Source organism: Staurois parvus, unplaced genomic scaffold (assembly GCF_062004578.1).
Source record: "Staurois parvus isolate SC_StPar_1 unplaced genomic scaffold, SC_StPar_1.0 ptg001051l, whole genome shotgun sequence".
Lineage (NCBI taxonomy): Eukaryota > Metazoa > Chordata > Amphibia > Anura > Ranidae > Staurois > Staurois parvus.
The window spans coordinates 4,228,807-4,242,567 of record NW_028318847.1 but is presented as its reverse complement, the minus strand read 5'-3'; the positions used below and the strand labels follow the sequence as shown (position 1 = coordinate 4,242,567).

Genomic DNA, 13,761 nt, shown 5'->3' with positions numbered 1-13,761 from the left:
TGGATCGTCTGGCTCGACAACGGGCACCGAGTCACCTGGCATAATAGGATCATCAGGCTGGATCAGTTCATCAGGCTGGGTAGAGACATCATGCTGAGTAAAGACATCAGGCTGGGTAGAGACATCAGGCTGGGTAGAGACATCAGGCTGAATTGTGGGCGCCGAGGCACCAGGCTGCACCACGGAAGGCGGGTTCTCAGATGGCAGGCTGACCAGTTTGGATACTGGCAGGATGGTATTGGTTGGAAAAAATTTTCGCCTTTTCCTGGTTTTAGTTACCGGAGCACTGTAAGTAAGCGCAGGTTTGTAAACGGAGGGAGCAGCTGAAGACAGAGAAGAGCTGGAAGATGGAACAGAGGAGGGAGCAGTTGCTACAGAGGACTTCTTTACAGGGTTAAAGGCAGGATAGGTGCAGCGAGTGGGAGCAGAGGACTGATATGTGGTAGTTAGCAGAGTATACTGAGCCGTCACTGGGGGTGCTGTCGGGGATGTAGGAAGAGTGCCTTGAGCGGAGGAATGACGTTGTAAGCTGACTGAGGCTGGGTGCAACAAGTCTGACCATTTCTACAGTATGGGTTGAACAAAGCTCAGCTTACACAAAGCATGTCTGGTCAAAGACTGCACTGCGTTTATACAATCCCTTAATACCTGTTGTGAACATGCAGCATAATGCTCCAAGAAGCAATCCACATCATCCTCTAATAACCATACCAGGGACTCTACCTGGTCTGCACTAAACGGTGGCAAAAAGTCATTCCTACTTTCAGGGGTACCAGATGAAGCCAACTCTGCACAAACCTGAATCAAAGGTTGCACCTCAGAGAACTCTGTGCCCTGACCTACTAGAACATGAGTGATCCGTATACATTCTAGCAGTTGATCCCGGGTATACTCCTTCAGAGTCTGATAAGCATACTCCCTGTCCTCAAAGACCAGCAGCGACAAATACACAACCTCATCAGGATGCATCCTTCCCAGCAACAAGCCAAGATGGCTTCCCTGTGCAGCCACTTCTGGTGAGGAATGGCCTTGTTGTAATGTCAGGGATGCGGGTATGACCAGAAGTGTGTGGACTGACACAGGGAAACGCAGGCTTCAGATATAGTAAATAATATAATTTATTAAGACTAACAATACAAACGCAGTGCAAAACTAAACATAAACACAGTGCAAACAAACTGAACCAAACCTCCAACAGATAACAAACATACAATACAAGAGTAGTCAGGCAGGCCGGGTCGGTAGCAAACGGGCAAACGGAGTACCAGGAGCAGGCGGGAGAGTGGTTAGGACTAGCCGAGGTCAGTACAGGCAGAGTTCAAGCAGAGTCAGGACAGAAGTAACAGGATCAGGAAACCAGGGCCAAGCAAATAGTACAACAAGGCACAGACTGCAGGTCTGGCCATCCCTTAAATACACCACCTGCAATCAGCCCCAGGTGGTGGCTAATTGCCGGAGTGAGCCTCTGGTTGCTGAGAGCACCCGCTGGCCAGTCCTGGTACTTCAACCCACAAGGCAGGTGAGTCCCACCACTATTGGCAAGTCCATTCCTGACAAGAACTCTGTCCAAACAATATTACATAGACACTGCATTTTGTTTTATAAAACATCACGAGTGTTGTAAATTTTGAAACACGGGACTGCACATCGTGTACACGGGACATCGCAATCAGGACAATGAAACCTTGTTTCCTTGCAGATTTTCTTTTCACTCTCATCTCGCTGAGAGCAACATACCACGCACATCCTTGTAGGTGCTGCCTTTTTTTGGGTTGGAGGGATGTGGTCCATAAAATGACAACCAGTCAGATGTTCTGGGTTGACAACTCCCACAGCACGTCATCCAGATCTACCCACAGACACTGATGGTGTTTGATGCTTGAGGAAAATCGATTCCATATAAAGTCCGCATGAACCACAGGCTTGTCACTGTTTTTGTGGAACAGAATATAGGCATTCCACAAGCACTGTTCCAGAAGATGCCGGAAAATATTTTTATAGTATTTCCTCTGCTGCTTTCTCATCGCCGGATAGAATTTCATAGCTTGGTCAGCTCTGTCTTCACCTCCCATGGTGCTGTTGTAGTCAATGACAACCTGCGGCTTCTGAATGTTTTTCCCACCTTTTGTTTGTACCATCACTGTGGAGGCATTGTGAACGCTCATTAGGCACACATCATTCTTGTCCCGCCATCTAAGTGCAATCATTTTTCCTTTCTGCCAGGCAACTAATTCTCCTGACTTCAGCTTGTTTTTTGCAAACATCAATGGCAGGTTGCGCCGGTTAGCCTCAATGGTTCGATATGCATCCGTTTTGTGCTGAAGAAGAACCTCGTAAAGTTCTGGAGAGGTGTAAAAATTGTCCGTCTTTACACAGTAGCCTTGGTTTAGCAGAGGCTCAATCAGTGACAGGACGAAAGATGTTGCCATTCCGTAGTTGCTGTACTTGGAGTTGCAGATTACTGTTGTGACATATAATGGATTGGTATAAAAACACTCACAAGAACAAAAATAAAACTAGAAAATCTACAATTTCTGGGGAAATTGTGTGAAGTGTTCTTGCCTCCACCAGTAGTCTATAACTGGAGTGGGCGGAGTAGCTTTTGTCACTCTGCTATCAGCTCACACACCTGGGTTCCTATGGCAACTCGCTCTACAGTAAGGGCAGAGGAGCGGTTAAAAACAAACTGTTCCAACTTGCTAACTTCACTGGCGGTTGCCATTTTCAAACCTTTGTAGTTTTAAAACTATAAATCCTACAGTGAAGAGCTTTATATTGTGAGAATCACAAGACCCATACCTACATTTGGATGCATAGTATGTCTCTGAAATATTAAAAATGAAGGCACAGTTGCAATTTCGAAATTGCCCTTCAAATTTCAGGTGTCTAGAGTGGAGTTTCAATGAATGTCAATGGGCGGCATGAGTTGCAAACCAATGGTCATATTGTGAAAACTATCAGGACTATGGCTTATCGGTGGACATTTTTAGTGGCAGCAGGGATAGCTGAATGTTTTGATATAAGATTTGTGTAGGTGGGCTTGAAAATGAGGGAGTGATGGCAGTTTAGAAATCATGTCCTGATTTTTCAGTTCACATTCTAGCTTTTGTCAGCTCCCACTCTAGTTTTGAACATTGCGCCATTCATTCCTATGGGACCAATTTCACGACAAAAACGGCGATATTTCGTGAACCATTTGGCGAAACGTTCCACAAAGTAATAGCACACCAATCGGGAACAATCCACATGTTTTGGTATATTACTTGTCTATGTAGTGTAAAAATTGTGGGAGGAGTTAGGGTGGTAAATTTGGCTATAATAAGAATAAGAACGAGAAAATCTACAATTTCTGGGGAAATTGTGTGAAGTGTTCTTGCCTCCACCAGTAGTCTATAACTGGAGTGGGTGGAGTAGCTTTTGTCACTCCGCTGGCTGCTAACTCACCTGGGTTCCTATAGCAACTCACTCCACAGCAAGGGCAGAGGAGCGGTTAAAAACAAACTGCTCCAAGTTGCTCACTTCACTGGCAGTTGCCATCTTTAAACGGTTGTAGTTTTAAAACTATACATCCTACAGTGAAGAGCTTTATATTGTGAGAATCACAAGACCCGGACCTACATTTTGTTGCATAGTACAGTCATGGCCGAAATTGTTGGCACCCTTGATATTTCTCCAGGAAATCATGTATTTCTCACGAAACGTATTGCATTAACACATGTTTTGCTATACACATGTTTATTCCCTTTGTGTGTATTGGGACAAAACAAAAAAAGGGAGGAAAGAAAGCAAATTCGACATAATGTCACACAAACCTCCAAAAATGGGCTGGACAAAAGTATTGGCACCCTTTCACAACTGCGGATAAATAAGAATGTTACAAGCATGTGATGCTCCTGTAAACTCACCTGGGGCAAGTAACAGGTGTGGGCAATATAGAAATCACACCTGAAAGCAGATAAAAAGGAGAGACGTTCACTTAACCTTTGCATTGTGTGTCTGTCTGTGCCACACTAAGCATGGACAACAGAAAGAGGAGACGAGAACTGTCTGAGGACCTGAGAACCAAAATTGTGGCAAAATATCAACAATCTCAAGGTTACAAGTCCATCTCCAGAGAACTAGATTTGCCTTTGTCCACAGTGCGCAACATTATCAAGAAGTTTGCAACCCATGGCACTGTAGCTAATCTCCCTGGTCGTGGACGGATGAGGAAAATTGATGAAAGATTGCAACGCAGAATAGTCCGGATGGTGGATAAGCAGCCCCAAACATGTTCCAAAGACATTCAAGCTGTCCTGCAGGCTCAGGGAGCATCAGTGTCAGCGCGAACTATCCGTCGACATTTAAATGAAATGAAACGCTATGGCAGGAGACCCAGGAGGACCCCACTGCTGACACAGAGACATAAAAAAGCAAGACTACAGTTTGCCAAAATGTACTTGAGTAAGCCAAAAGCCTTCTGGGAAAACGTCTTGTGGACAGATGAGACCAAGATAGAGCTTTTCGGTAAAGCACATCATTCTACTGTTTACCGAAAACGGAATGAGGCCTACAAAGAACAAAACACAGTACCTACGGTAAAATATGGTGGAGGTTCAATGATGTTTTGGGGTTGTTTTGCTGCCTCTGGCACTGGGTGCCTTGACTGTGTGCAAGGCATCATGAAATCTGAGGATTACCAAAGGATTTTGGGTCGCACTGTAGGGCCCAGTGTCAGAAAGCTGGGTTTGCGTCCAAGATCCTGGGTCTTCCAGCAGGACAATGACCCCAAACATACGTCAAAAAGCACTCAGAAATGGATGGCAAAGAAGCGCTGGAGAGTTCTGAAGTGGCCAGCAATGAGCCCAGATCTAAATCCCATTGAACACCTGTGGAGAGATCTTAAAATTGCTGTTGGGAAAAGGTGTCCTTCCAATAAGAGAGACCTGGAGCTGTTTGCAAAGGAAGAGTGGTCCAAAATTCCGGGTGAGAGGTGTCAGAAGCTTATTGATGGTTATAGGAAGCGACTGATTTCAGTTATGTTTTCCAAAGGGTGTGCAACCAAATATTAAGTTAAGGGTGCCAATACTTTTGTCCAGCCCATTTTTGGGGTTTTGTGTGACATTATGTCATATTTGCTTTTCTGCCTCTGTTTTATATTTGTTCCAATACATACAAAGGGAATAAACATGTGTATAGCAAAACATGTGTTAATGCAATACCTTTTTTGTGTGAAATACTTGATTTTCAGGAAAAATATCAAGGGTGCCAACAATTTCGGCCATGACTGTATGTCTCTGAAATATTAAAAATTAAGGCACAGTCACAGTTTAGAAATTGCCCTTCAAATTTCAGGTGTCTAGAGTGGAGTTTCAATGAATGTCAATGGTCGGCGTGAGTTGCAAACAAATGGTCATATTGTGAAAACTATCAGGACTATGGCTTAGCCGTGGACAATTTTAGTGGCAGCAGGGATAGCGGAAGGTTTTGATATAAGAATTGTGTAGGTGGGCTTGAAAATATGGGAGTGATGGCAGTTTAGAAATCATGTCCTGATTTTTCATCTCACACTCTAACTTTGTTAGCTCACACTCTAGTTTTGAACATTGCGCCATTCATTCCTATGGGACCAATTTCACCACAAAAACGGCGATATTTCGTGAACCATTCGGCAAAACGTTCCACAAAGTAATAGCACACCAATCGGGAACAATCCGCACATTTCGGTATATTACTGTCTATGTAGTGTAAAAACTGTGGGAGGAGTTAGGGTGGTAAATTTGGCTATAATAAGAATAAGAATATATATGTGAGATAACAGTAAGTGGTCTTGCCATGCAAGAACACTTAACTAGAAAATCTACAATTTCTGGGGAAATTGTGTGAAGTGTTCTTGCCTCCACCAGTAGACTCCACCAGCGGCGTGAGTTGCAAACAATGGAGTGATGGCAGTTTAGAAATCATGTCCTGATTTTTCCTTCCACACTCCAAGAATATATTTGTGAGTTAACAATAAGTGTTCTTGCAAGAACACTTAACTAGAAAATCTACAATTTCTGGGGAAATTGTGCGGTGTTCTTGCCTCCACCAGTAGTCTACAACTGGAGTGGGCGGAGTAGCTTTTGTCACTCTGCTGGCTGCTCACACACCTGGGTTCCTATGGCAACTCACTCTACAGCAAGGGCAGAGGAGCGGTTAAAAACAAACTGCTCCAAGTTGCTCACTTCCCAGGAGGTTGCCATCTTCAAACGGTCGTAGTTTTAAAACTATAAATCCTACAGTGAAAAGCTTTTATTGTGAGAATCACAAGATCCAGACCTATATTTTGATGCATTTTGACCTATCCATTAAATGTGACAACAATAATCTGCACTTAGTTTTTGGAACCTCCTTTTTTTCTCTCTTTATTTCTGCATACAGAGTTGGCCTTGCTCTATAGGACGCCAGCCATTAACCACCAAACACGTCATTATACAGCGACTCTTTTTGGACTTTATTGATTTTACCATTTGTGTGCCTATACCACTTATGGTTTTCTGCTACTTCATGTTTAACTATACCAACTACCTTATCCTAATTCCCCAAATCCCCCCCCCTCTTTTTTTCACCTCCCCTATTCCTTCTACTGTATTGGGGAGTACCTATGTGCTGAGTGCCAGATCTTGTTATAATTTTACTTGTTTGCTGCTTAGCTATTTGTCTTAGACCATAAATGGCTATGGAAGGTGAAGGACTGTTTCTAAAAACATGTGCAGTACTTTCATCCTGAACTCTGTAATTTCTTCGATGAGGTCATTATCTTGAAACCAAAGAAACCTGAAGTAGTTGCTGTGATCTTCTCTAACCACAAAACAATAAAACATTTGCTGCACATCATTAGTAACTGCAACTTTCTCTTTTCAGAAACGTATTAGGACACCTAGCAGCGTATTATTCAAATCAGGGTCGCTAAGAGGTACGTCATTTAATGAGATGCCATCATACTGAGTGCTAGAATCAAAAACTATTCTGATTTGCCTTGGTTTTTTAGAGTGATAGACGCCAAAGATAGGTACCAACCCTCTTAACCTGATTTCAGTGATGGGGTAAGTTCTGCTTGGTCATGGTCAAAGATCTTTTGCATAAAGTTAACAAAATGTTCTTTCATTTCAGGTTTTTTTGCAAAGGAGCACTGTAGAACAAGGAGTTTCTTCTGTGCTTGCTCCCTGTTGTTTGGTAGTCTAGGGCGTGGTGAGCGAAACGGTACTGCTAAGTGCTACTTAGTGGTTTGCTTCATCTACAAACATCTCCTTTTCAACTACATCAAGGGACATATGAACTTTGATGGACATAGCAGGTCTTTCATCATTTGGAGTTCTAGTAAACACGTTGTCACCTAAACTGTTCATGCTATGAGCTGTGGTCCCTGTATGCAGGCGTAAGGGCAGCCACCCTATTGCATCACATGACAGAGCTCCACAGGTGCAGGGCACTGCTTATTCCCCGTTGACTTCCAAAACTTCATTGGCGTGGGCTTTTTTCAACGCATGTGCTCATGAACGCAGCATTGCTGTTTTCAGTCTCTGTCTGAAGTGGATTGTGGCAAAAATAAAAAATGTCAGTCCTGCTGCAGCAGGTTCTATACATTTTACAGATGTGCAACTTTTTTAAGGGAACCCCCAGGCATGATATTTAAAGGAATTTTTCATTTTTATTTCTACTTTAATCAATGAAAAGTGCCCCTTTAAAAACAGTACTTTTTGACATTTTTTTTTCAATGATTCATGTCCCTCAGGGCAGCACCCAAGTCCCCATACCCCTTTTATGGCCAATAACTTGCATATAAGCCTTAAAAATGCACACTTTTGAATTTACAAGTTCAAGTCCCATAGACTGGCTTTGAGTTCAAAGTTCGCAGTCGAACTTTCATTAGGTTTGAATATTCGACCGTGAACCGAACAGGGGGGTGTTCGGCCCATCACTACTTGCAAGCAGTTTTGTCAAAGCATTACAATTCACTAACAGATGTCATCTCTTCATCAGTAGCTCTGATCCACTTTTGTTTCTCATGGGTTGGAAGTCTTTGCAACTCATCCCATGAATCTGGCTCTGGTTTTAATGCTAGCAACATAGGACAGATGTTTGGCTGGGATGCCTTTATTTCTTCTGGTGGATTTCTTGATTGAAGCCTCTTGTGTCCTGGTTACTTCTTTTACAGTGTTTGGATTGTCTGCATTAATTTATATTTCTGTGTCACTTTGTGGCTTATCTTTATGTGACACTGATGTGGAATTTCACTCAGTTTGAAGCATTTGTTTTAGTTCATGAAATTTTGAATACACTGAAGTTTCTTTTACGAAATATTTATTGTGGTTTTCATACAAACGTATAACATTCAGCACTAGATCCCAGTACAAAAATAATATACAAAAGAATTGTGGAAAAACAAAACCATATGCCATATTTTTTGCCCCATAAGACACACTTTCCACCCCCCCCCCAAAAATGGGGGAAAATGTCTGTGTGTCTTATGGAGCGAATATGGAGCGGCCGGGTCCTACCTGTTCCTCGGTTCAGCGCTGTCTTCACCATCTTCTCTCCCGGGGCCGGCATAGTGTGGCCACCCGGCTGTGATAGCTTGCGGCTTCACAGTCGGGTGCCCACTGCGCATGCGCGAGAAGTGCTGCGCTTTGTGAATGGTCCGGCAGTCTTCTGGGACCTGTCTCGTGTCCCAGAAGACGGGGAGAAAGGACAGCTCCGCAGAAGTGGGAGCGGGTACCTATCAAATTCGGGCACCCGCTCCCCTCCCCAAAAGTCCACAGTCTTTGTTCATCTCCTGTACAGTGTCTGCAGTCTCTGGTCATCCCCTGTACTGTGTCCGCAGTCTCTGGTCATTCCCTGTACTGTGTCCGCAGTCTCTGGTCATCCCCTGTACTGTGTGCGCAGTCTCTGATCATCCCCTGTAGTGTTTCCGCAGTCTCTGGTCATCCCCTGTACTGTGTCCGCAGTCTCTGCTCATCCCCTGTAGTGTGTCCGCAGTCTCTGGTCATCCCCTGTACAGTGTCCGCAGTCTCTGGTCATCCCCTGTACTGTGTCCGCAGTCTCTGGTCATCCCCTGTACAGTGTCCGCAGTCTCTGGTCATCCCCTGTACCGTGTCCGCAGTCTCTGGTCATCCCCTGTACAGTGTCCGCAGTCTCTGGTCATCCCCTGTACCATGTCCGCAGTCTCTGGTCATCCCCTGTACAGTGTCCGCAGTCTCTGGTCATCCCCTGTACAGTGTCCGCAGTCTCTGGTCATCCCCTGTACCGTGTCCGCAGTCTCTGGTCATCCCCTGTACAGTGTCCGCAGTCTCTGGTCATCCCCTGTACCGTGTCCGCAGTCTCTGGTCATCCCCTGTACTGTGTCCGCAGTCTCTGGTCATCCCCTGTACCGTGTCCGCAGTCTCTGGTCATCCCCTGTACTGTGTGCGCAGTCTCTGGTCATCCCCTGTACTGTGTCCGCAGTCTCTGGTCATCCCCTGTACAGTGTCCGCAGTCTCTGGTCATCCCCTGTACTGTGTCCACAGTCTCTGGTCATCCCCTGTACTGTGTCCGCAGTCTCTGGTCATCCCCTGTACAGTGTCCGCAGTCTCTGGTCATCCCCTGTACTGTGTCCGCAGTCTCTGGTCATCCCCTGTACCGTGTCTGCAGTTTCTGGTCACCTCCTGGAGTTTTTGAACTTACATGGTCAGCATCTCATGACTTGTTAGAGCCACCGACAACCACGTCAGGAGAGAAGGGGAAACCAAAGAACTAGACGACTGTAAGGGAGGAGAAAGAAGAGAATACACTGAAGTTTCATCGACAATTACACTTCTTCTGATAGTTACCTTGTGTCTTGGTGTAGAAATCTGTACCCCTTTTGAGAGGGATTCATGGTACCCCACAGGTACACCCTCCTATGTGCACGCATTCCATTTTGCACGTTTTTCTTTAGGGATGTGCAGATAGATTTTGCTTCAGAAAAAATTTTGTGACACTTGAAATAAAGAACACAATGCAATGCATTATAGCAGAACACTTCACCACCCCTCGTTGCTGCCAAACTAGTGGATGTGTATTGTATTGCGGTGCAGTTATAAACTTAGTCTTGATCCAAGTGCAAGGTATAATTATGAGCTTCTATGAGGAAACTTCCTCTTCAAAATTATCTGCTTAGGTCAAGGGTGCAAAAAGATTCTCACGTAGTCGGCAGGATTCGAACCTGCGCGGGGAAACCCCAATGGATTTCAAGTCCATCGCCTTAACCACTCGGCCACGACTACCAGCCGCTATAAAACAGCTCACGTTCACATGTATTAATACTAATATACCGCGTTCTTTCCTGACTGACGGGTTTTGTAGGTGGCAACATTGTAACAGTCGCTATTTCTGACTTAGATTAGATCCCGCGCTCAGATCTCCCTTTGTACGGCATACAGGTACACAATGTGCTGAGTACATGGCTGGCACAGCCACATTGACTGTATACGATGTTATCTCCCTTTTTCCTGCAGATCTTTTTCTATTAAGGCTACAATTGGGCGTTCTAATAGGTATTATGTAACAACGCTGCAATTAACGTCTAAATATCTTAGATTGGGCAGATTGTAGTTGTGTCAAATGTCAGGATTGGACAGACAGGGCCATATATGATTGCAGAAACATATTTCTTAGCGGACGACAATGGATCAATGCGTAGGACGTCGTAAATTCTGCACTTAGTAACAGCAACTAACGCAACCGCCGTGTAACTACATACGTCATCACTACGTACGTAGACTGGTCTTCCACCTAGCGGCTGTGTGTGCTATTATCCACCACCTAGGGGCTTTACGTCATCATCCGCCACCTAGCGGCTGTGTGTGCTATTATCCTTCGCCTAGCGGTCTTACGTCTCCATCTGCCACCTAGTGGCTGTGTGTGCTATTATCCTTCGCCTAGCGGTCTTACGTCTCCATCTGCCACCTAGCGGCTGTGTGTGCTATTATCCGCCGCCTAGCGGCCTTAAGCCACCATCTGCCACCTAGCGGCTGTGTGTGCTATTATCCACCGCCTAGGGGCCTTACGTCATCATCCGCCACCTAGCGGCTGTGTGTGCTATTATCCGGTGCCTAGCGGCCTTAAGTCACCATCTGCCACCTAGCGGCTGTGTGTGCTATTATCCGCCACCTAGCGGCCTTACGTCATCATCTGCCACCTAGCGGCTGTATGCCTCCTCCACACCCGGTTCGCGGCTTGTATTGTAGTCTGCGGGTTCTTGTATTGAGGCAGAGGACGACGGGATTTTGGGCTGATAATTGGGGGACAGGGTGACCCCTCTATTTTTGCGATGCAACATTCTATCCAAACTCAGCCATAATCTCTAGAGATATTAACAACTCACAAATCTGAATTTGTCCTGTTTTATGAAGGATATCAAATATGTGTTATAAAAAAAGAAGGACCACAAACACCCCACGGAAATGTCAGGATGGCCGAGTGGTCTAAGGCGCCAGACTCAAGATTGATGTCTTTCCCAGTTGGGTGTTCTGGTCTCCGAATGGAGGCGTGGGTTCAAATCCCACTTCTGACATCCTGTTTTTTCATCTTCTATGAGTCCTCGTTCACACCAGAACAAGGTGTGGGAAAAACCCCTGTTCCTTCTCTCACAAACACACCGCCCTCGTGATTTGCAGTGAGTGTCAATGTAACGACACCCCAAACGCAGTGCATTTGCCTGCACCAGATCGCATATTACAGTAGTACCAAGTGATCTGGTTGTTGCACATTTCCAAAGGTAGTGCATGCCCTACTTTTGGTGCAGTGCGATTTCAACCCGTTCAAAATGAATGAGCTCAAATCGCACCACACTGAACCGCATGTGAATCACATAAGAACATGCAATGCATTTGTATGCGATTCCTAGTGTGAACTAGCCCTTACTGCAGTCTTAAAAAAAATGACATCATTAATTACATAACTTGTTAAAAATTCAATCTACCTATAAAGAGAATATTGGTGGGGAAAATCTGGTGAATCAATATCTCCGATCCACTACACATCTACATTATAACAATTTGCACCTGGCTGGCTCAGTAAACTTGCAGACAGGAGAAACAGCACAGCTTGACAAGATTGACCAGCATAGCAGAAATGCATGAACCCCATCGGGGCGGACTGACTACTCATGGGGCCCCCGGGCAATAGGGGATCATGGGGCCCCTGTGTCCTTGCCTACACCCAAAAAAGCCTATAAAAAGGTACCAGGGGCATCTCAAGGGGCTCCCTGTCGCAAACGTGTGCACCAGGGACTGACGCAGTCTGCCATTTTGTTAAGAGTAGCATGTTATTCCCTCATTCTCCTTCCCCCTCCCTTCCTGAGAGGCACAGTGACAGATGTGTGTGTACTGTTTATAGGTCACTGGCCTGCCAAGGCATTTCTAGCTAGGTGCGGAGCTGTCTGTGAAAGCTTTATCCTTTCTCACCTAGGAAGAGATAGGACCAGCTTTCCCAAGAGAGCTGGAGTCTCAATGGGCAAAGTACCTGTGTAATTTCACGCCTCGTGAAGGGATAGCGGTACCTTCCCAGGAGTTGAAAGGGACTCTCAGCTAATAACCTAGCTCAGCATAGGTGACAGAATTAGATGAACACTTCTGAAATAAATTTTTCCCCTATGTCTCATATCTTGGAATATGAGAGACTTCCATAAAAACCGGACACCTTGTCAGATGGCCAATGAGCAGGCGAACAGTTTGATGGGTCACTCGCTTATCTCGGACCATCAGGGAAGCCGAAACATGGAACTCGTGAACCGTGCAATATATAATTTCATAATTCATACATAAATAATCCCCAGACTTGTCTGCATAATAATATAGCCGCGGGTGAACTTTCGCTTGTGCAGATGGAAAGTTATGAACCAGAATATGAATTATGAAAGATGTGGGCTCCAGTTTAGGGTTCCGCCCGATGATCCCTCCCTAAACAGGGGATTGGTCTTTTACTTCAGAACCACCCCCTGCTGGGAAACTTTAAAGCAGGCTGTCAAGCCTAAGAGTTTTGAAGACATGCCCCATTTTTAACATCAATATACCACCTGGGGAGACCTGTGCTTTTCGCTCTGAAACGTGATCTGCTTCCTTCCAAGGCTTAATGGCAAGTAACTTAACCCTTTAACTTCTCCCTGTTATCTCTTTGCTGTGCTGTGCTGTTTTCTATGTATATCTATCCTAGTTACATCTTCTCTGTAAGTATTTTATTGCACCTGTTTCACCCTTTTAGTAATAAATCTCTCTTTCTGAAAGTGTTGAACTGTTTCTATAGCTCTTAACTGCAATTTACAAATCCCTGCCTTTAAAGAGACGCTACTGTTTGTTTAAACCCTCTGTATAACAGGCCTGTATTATGACCAGGTTATGCAGTCGATTATATCAACCATTATAGTGTTATAGCTGAGCGCCGAGTTTCCTCTTTCTCTGATCAAAAAGGAGGTGGTGGCAGTGTGAAGGGGTTAATGGCGTAATTAACCTAACCCAGTAACAATCGATTCAGGCTGCTGGCACATCGAGCGGTATCCATTAGGTGGAATATCGTTGTGCAGGGTGCAGCTGGGTGTGGCATTGCTACGCAGGTCACATCGCGGGTTTAGATCGGCCAGTCCCTCGGTCACGAGTTTGGTGAGAAGGTCTGGGGTCTGACGCCGCAATAGTGACACCCCCTACTGACCCCGGGCCCTCGGGCAGTGCCCGAGTGCTCAAATGGTCAGTCCGCCCCTGAACCCCATGTAGGCTCCTGCCTACATTC

The 13,761-nt window shown here is 45.2% G+C and overlaps 2 non-coding genes across 2 annotated transcripts; one reads left to right on the top strand and one right to left on the bottom strand.

Moving 5' to 3' along the window:
* Positions 1-10,180: 10,180 nt before the first annotated feature.
* TRNAS-UGA (transfer RNA serine (anticodon UGA)) lies at positions 10,181-10,262 on the bottom strand. The gene has a single exon. It is a non-coding gene; the product is annotated as a tRNA-Ser (tRNA).
* Positions 10,263-11,443: 1,181 nt separating this feature from the next.
* TRNAL-CAA (transfer RNA leucine (anticodon CAA)) lies at positions 11,444-11,551 on the top strand. Its single transcript has 2 exons — positions 11,444-11,481; positions 11,506-11,551. It is a non-coding gene; the product is annotated as a tRNA-Leu (tRNA).
* Positions 11,552-13,761: the final 2,210 nt, after the last annotated feature.